This window comes from Convolutriloba macropyga, chromosome 8, assembly GCF_964194025.1.
Source record: "Convolutriloba macropyga chromosome 8, txConMacr16.3, whole genome shotgun sequence".
NCBI classification, from domain to species: domain Eukaryota; kingdom Metazoa; phylum Xenacoelomorpha; order Acoela; family Convolutidae; genus Convolutriloba; species Convolutriloba macropyga.
The window spans coordinates 38,742,597-38,749,513 of NC_134475.1; positions in this window are offsets into that span (position 1 = coordinate 38,742,597).

Sequence of the window (6,917 nt, forward strand, 5' to 3'; positions counted from 1 at the left end):
GCATTGTAGTTCGTCATCTGTTGCTTCTGCTCTGTTTCGTTCCACTTCTCTTTTGCTTCTATGATTTGCGTTCCATTCGTCCTCGCTGATTATTTGATCCAATTTTATGCTTTTAAGAGCTGTATAATTATCCAAAATGGGTTTTTATGATAGTTTTAGAATCAGGAACTGTATTTATTTAGCGTCGTTTGATGTGAGTTCCATCCTGTAATTTTTAAATGCATCTTATGCATGCGTCTTCATCTTGTTATCTATTGTTTTTTCTGTGGGGGCCATTTCTTGTCGTTTCGCTTGCCCTGCTATAATAGTATTTTTTTCAGCTTTGCTGCCAAATTTTACTAAATTGGATTTCCAAGTTGTTAACTTAACCTTTTCAGGTTATTTGATGATGGATGTGAAATTGTTCACTTTAACAATTGGTGAGCAGCGTGCAAAAACTTCATACAGTCCGTCTGGATTCCTTTTTCAATTTTTTGACCTCGGCGTTGGTAGTTTCAGGGTTAATGATATTTCAGTTCCCGGTAGTCATGCTCCTAAAACCGAGTTTTCCATTATTTTTACGTGTCTGGATTTGCCCTGCTGATCGTCTTTGCTGCGTTGGAGTGTGTCATGCTTTGCACCTGCTCTTTTTTCTTCCACTACTCTATTGCTTCTATTATTCTTGTCCCATTTGAGCTCGCGGACTAACTGATCCCTTCTAATGCTTTCCAGATTTTTTATTGTTGTCCAAAATTCGATTATGTGATCATTTTTAGAATCCTCAACTTTACCTATCTTGCGACAATTGATGTGAATTTTGGCCTGTAATTTTTGAGTGCATCCCTGCATGCATCTCATTTTGTTTTTTGTTGCTGTTCTTGTGGGGCCACTTCTCGTCGTTTCGCATAGTCTGCTATGACTGTGTTTTTTGGGATTGGGTGCCAAATTTTGCCAAATCAGAGATCCAATTTGTAACCTCAGCTTTTCAGGTTCTTTCATGACCGATGTGTAGTTAATTGTTTTTATAATTGACGAGTCCGCGGGGAGAATTTCAAATAGTTCGTCTAGATTCTTTTTCAATCTTTTTGACCTCTGTGTCGGTAGTTTTAGTGTCAATGATGTTTCAGTTCTAGGTGGTCATGCCTCCAAATGCGACTTCTCCGTGATTTTGTTGTGGCTGGATTTACCCTGCAGATTCTCTTTGATGAGTCGGAGTGTTATGCGTTGGTCCTACGCTGTTTTGTTTCAATTCTCTATTGCTTCTATCATTCTCGTTGCATTTGAGCTCGCGGACTAATTGCGGAATAATCACATTTAATGCTTTCAAGATCTATTTGGTTATCCAAAATGTGCATTTTTGATAATTTTTTAGAATCCTGAATTGTACTTATGTTACTTAACGTGGTAATTGCAATTCTTCCAAAATGAGTTTCATATTGGGACATCTTCATTTTTTTGTCCACATATACATAGTTGATTAATTAGGTAATTAATTGACGTCTTTATGTTGAACTGTGATCTAACTGCCTAACTGATACATGCAAATTCTCTATTTAAGGTTTGTATTAGCTTTTCAATTAAACCGATTGCTCATAATTGTGTATTGACGCCGCAATTAGTTCAGTATTATTCTGTTTACGAAACGTTTCTTTTGCTGGGCGATTCGACATTTTGTTTGATCCATTCTATTGCTCGTGGAACGCCATGGAGTATTTTATAACACTGTAGAGGTTCTGTGTATGTTAACTGCAAAAGCTCTATCAAATTCTTTTGCAGTCGGAAGTTTTGAAAATCTTTAAATGCAATTAAGAAAAAACTTTTTTGTTAAATATTTGGCCTCTTAAATCTATTTGAATTTCTGCATTAGGGACATTACATGTTTTTTAGGATCTCATTTGAAATGGGGAATTATAGGTTTCAAAAAGTTAACAATTTTTATATAGGAGATGCAATTTGCAGCTTAGGAGATTATGTCCTGATTCATGAAGGGTCACCACGCGGGCCATGCTAGGTCCTTCATTCAGCAACTCCCAGGATGGGTGTTGTGTATAGCCTAAAAACGTTTGTCGTCCAACAAATTCGTTTCGCAAAGGCAGGTCTTTCCAGAAACAGTGGAACTATGGCAAAAAACGATTGCGTCGGTCGTCGTTTTCCGCCTAGATGCAATCATGGATCTCTTTCAGGACCGCCACTTTGGCGGCGAGAGTTGTCGCCGATAAAATTATGTAAATGTCATATGCAAAGAGAAACTGAAAGAGTCACTCCGAATATCTTTTCAGGACGTTGCAATTGCGGAGTTGGTTACATTAGTAGCAGGATTAGTCGGCTCTTGTGGTTCTTGTTGTGAAAGTGTTGTCAGCGGCTCTGCGTCGTCCTGAAAACGCACTTTCAAATGAGTATTTTGTTTGAGTTTTTGGAGAGTCTTGTCCTCTTAGTTTCGAATTGCTAATACTATCAAAAAATTTATAGCGAATACTTTAAGTACTGATGAATTCGGAATAGGCTGTTTTCTTTTTTTTTGTTCGGAAAAAGCAAGTAAAAATTGATTGGTATTGAACCCTTACAGCTGTGTCTATTATGTTTGGAATTTATGTCTGTCATGGCAGCGTCATTTATACATTAGTTATTTTGGACATGTTTTTTCGACGCAAATGGATCGTATTCCTCTTCTCTGACGGTACTATTAATAATTTCGCTGCTATGAACGGTATCTTGATGTATGAGGTTTGCAGTGTATACCGCATGCGGTAGTTCAGACCATTTTGGAGACAATGAATTGCTCGTTTTTGTTGATATTTTGACAATTTCTTCTTGTGGGTCGTAGAACATGAATTCTATGTAATCTATGTAATCCATTTTTGAACTAGTTAAACGATCAATTGTAAAACTGAACGATAGTAGACAACCGATCCACATTGTCAACCGACTGTTGTACGAGTTGTTTGAGCGATGTGGACGTATGGTTGAATATACTGATCTGTGTTCCGTGATTACCTCGAACGGTTTTCCAAAAGATCGTATTTAAAATGTTGAACAGACCAAACGACTCCCAACAGTTCTAGTTTGTTAACTTTATACATTTCCTAGAGTCAGTTCAGAAACGGCGAGAAAATGAAACTGTTCGGCAAACACCAAAACATAGCTATTGAGGTGCCATTATTAATCCGTTTCTAGACGCGTGGCAATTTACTCTTTTTTCAAGCTCAGGTTTAAAGCGTTTATTATCTGTTACTAACGCAGTTTTTGTGCACTGAATTGGTTTTCATGATCCTCTGTACAAATAAATTTAGTGTTCTCTTTCAGTTGCGGTTTTAGGGAAAATCAGATTTGTGATAGATTCGGAATATTTTTGAAGTTTGATTTGCTTATGTTTTATCTGATAAAGAATTGACGCCAATTTGAAGAAATTTGTGTCCTAACCACTGCATATCAGATTAACCAAAAAAGCATTTGTTAAGATTAAAATGTAGCTATTCGCCATCCACTTCCTTGAGGCTTTTTTGACAAATATGAGGTGCTCTCCTCACTTGCTATCAGCACATCATCCGGTAAACAGTATGTTCTCTTGTGATCAAAATAGCGTACAGTCTAGCCTTTTCTGAAATTTGGCAGAACCGTAGAAACATGTGTTGAAACGATATGGGCCTGTCATACCGCCTCTGACAATTTTGTAGTTAAATTAGTGGTTTGTTGTGAGATATTTTGAATAGGTGAGTCATTTTTTGACATCTGGTACTTGTTTTTATAATTTGATTTGTTATTTAATTTCAACTCTAGAGCAGGTGTTTTGTTTGGTTGGCAATTTTGGCGAGACAATTTTTCGGTCCGAACAATTTGTGAGTTTTTCGATATGTCCTCCTAAAATTTGTTTTTCGAGTTTTTTTATAATTTTTGTTGGGGTTGAATTGAAACTTTTATAACTCTTGTTTTTTGCAATGAATTTTTTATGAAATTTGACTCGAATACATGATCTTACAATTTGCCGGTTCGTTCATATACTGCTGAAAATTGGTTAGCTAATTCTGTTTTAATAGGGCATTGATTTGCGATGCTATTCATTGTCCTATTTTGTAAAGGTTAGTGTGTGATACGGACCGCAAATTACTAAAAAGATATCGTCTTTTTCATTGTATCAATTTGTTTGCAGCTACTGCTTTCTTTTTTCCATATTTTGTACAAAACTGGAGTTTTCCAACGTCTCAAATTTTCATTTGAAAACGTTCTGCATTTGTTTACCTTTTTCTCTGACTCTTTTATAATTTCCCAATTAACTGAAAACTGCATTTTTAGAGAATGAATTTTCAAAATCGAGCACCTACTGAAACAAGAAGCAAAGAACATTGTGTATTTCCAATTTATAGAGTTTTCTTAAGGCTAATTTTCTTTGGGCTAATATTCTATCGTTTCAGGTAATCATTGCTACGTAGTTTTCATCTGACAAACGATAATTTGATTCAATTTTTTCATTGTAATGTCGGATATTATTAACTGTATCGTCTATTTCGGTTAATCTTTCAAAATTACTGACCCATTTTTCTGAATTGTTTTTGGCTGTGGATTTCTTTCTACGTACCTTGGCAAGATAATTTTTTACACCACGATGGATGAATTTTTTTGCAAACGGTTGGGCATGATTGGCGATGGTTAGCAATCTAAACCTGACCACAATTTTGGTATTTGTTATTGGTGCGGAGATTGTTTTCCGGCTTTTGAAATCATGTAATTATTTGTATCGTCTTTATTTTTGCAGTGTTCGCAGAACTTACTCGTTGTGCGTTCAGAGGTCCCAAGCTGATTGCTAGATTTGGAGTTTTCTTTGGATCTACTGTATCAGGAAGGTGTTCGCGCTGTATTTCTGTGTCTGGCATATCTATAATAAATATATCGCGTGCTATTGCATCTTTTTGTGGGCACACATTTTTCGGCTATTTATTTAAGGATACTGAAAATTGTTTAACTGTTTCTCCACAATTTTGTTTTTTTTTCAAAAATAAGATATATGGGTCACCAGTTATGTTACGAGGGCGAGATAAAAGAAGCTGTACAACTTTGCACAAAGGTTTATGGAAGACATCTCCTAGATTTTGGTGTCTAGGAATTTTTGAGTTAGTGTCATGCTTCTTTCAGTTCCATTAGTTAGGTACAGTTGTGAAACCTGTTTCTTATAACAGAGTTTCCATGGATTTTCTCCACATAGTTTTCTGATTGCGATTATTTGTTGGATTCCCCTTTCATTTGAATGTTTCGGAGCTAAATTTCTCTCTCTCTCTCTATCTCTCTCTCTCTCGCTCTCTCTCCTTCTCTCACTCTTGTTGTTTCTGCTGGACTATTAGTTGAGTTGTTTCCCCGTTCTTTGATTTCAATGAAATTCGTACATCTGTTGGCTTATTCTAAAAATTGTATCAAGAACAAGGATTTCTGTTGTGAGGTGAGCAGTTTTTAATTAGAATATCTGTTTTTCCCGTTTTAATAGGGGTTCAGAAGTTGGTCTGTCCCAAAATGGATCGTTCGATTAATAGAGGTATCTTGAGAGATTCCGGGCTTGTACCTGCTGACTACGTCATGCGATACGTAATAGTACAGACTGTTTTCGCGAGAGGAATACTGACTTTGTTTTTGAGTTTTTTAGGTTTTTTACCTAATTGAATGAATAAAATTTGTTTTGCGACGCGAAATCAGGATTCTCAACAATAGATGATTTGGCGGAGCAAATAACTATTTTAGTTTTGTTTGAATGAACTACGTCTTGACTTAGCCAATTTTAGATTTAAAAGAGAGCAACTGAAATTTGATTTATGAGTTGAAGAATGATTTTCCCAAAAAATTGGAGAAATTGAACGAAACTGTAAATCTGATAAAATCACGTGTGAGTTCATCAAACTAGTAAACAAATTCAAAGAAGAGACGAAAAGACGTTTAATCACGACAGTAAATTAAGATCGGGAACATATTACATCATATATCAATTTCCAGCTGAACAATATTTTGAAGGGCAAATAAAAGAACTTAAAAACATCAATCAAAATGAAAATAAATACTTTAGAACTAAATTACGAAGATAGTGCCAACTATTCTACCACAAGTTATTTCGTAAATATTAATAATAAAGATTAATTCAAACCAAACATGTTTTCCACCATCCTGGTTTTGCCCCACTTAGAGGAGGTTCAATTTTGATTAAGATTATCTATAGAGTCACATTCAGAAAAATAGCAGTAGTATCTGAATTTAGACATTGCTTCCACCTCAAAGCATTATGTCATTTCTCTTTGGAATGTTTTGGGATTCATCAGAGGCGTATACCAGGATAGATTGTAGGTGAATGAGAGCGCATTGTTATGTTTAGCTACGCGTACAAAAAAAAACTTTCTTCGCGCCGCTTCTGTTTCATTTCTCTAGCATAAATCCGGACTTTGCCACTGGACCTTGTATTGAAGTCGTGTGATTTGATCTCCCAGAAATCAAGTGGATTCAGAATAGTCTGTCTAACAAGTATTTTGGTCAAAAGACGGAGATATGTGAGGACCAGCTTGTACCCAATGAGCTTAAGACCTTGGTTAATCAGACTTAAGACATAGTCTGAATTGGAGAGATTCCTTTTTCTACATATTCATTTAACACACACACCTTTTTTGAACTTTTTCCAGATGCTATGGTCTAACTGTAATGGGGAACCATTTATTTGATCCATAGTAGAGGATTGAAAGTACATATCTTTTAAGGACAACACATTTGACATTCTTTTTTGTTTAAGCTGGTGTATCTCGTCGAATATGAGTTAGCTTCTGGAGACCTCTCTTTACAAAAAAGTCAGTGTAAAAGTCCCAAGAAAGGTTTTGAGAGAAATTTAGGTCAAGATCTCTTATCGACTTGACCCGTTCAGTCTGATGTTCTCTTGCTTGAAAAGACAATTCTTGGTCAGCGCGATTTTGTAAAGA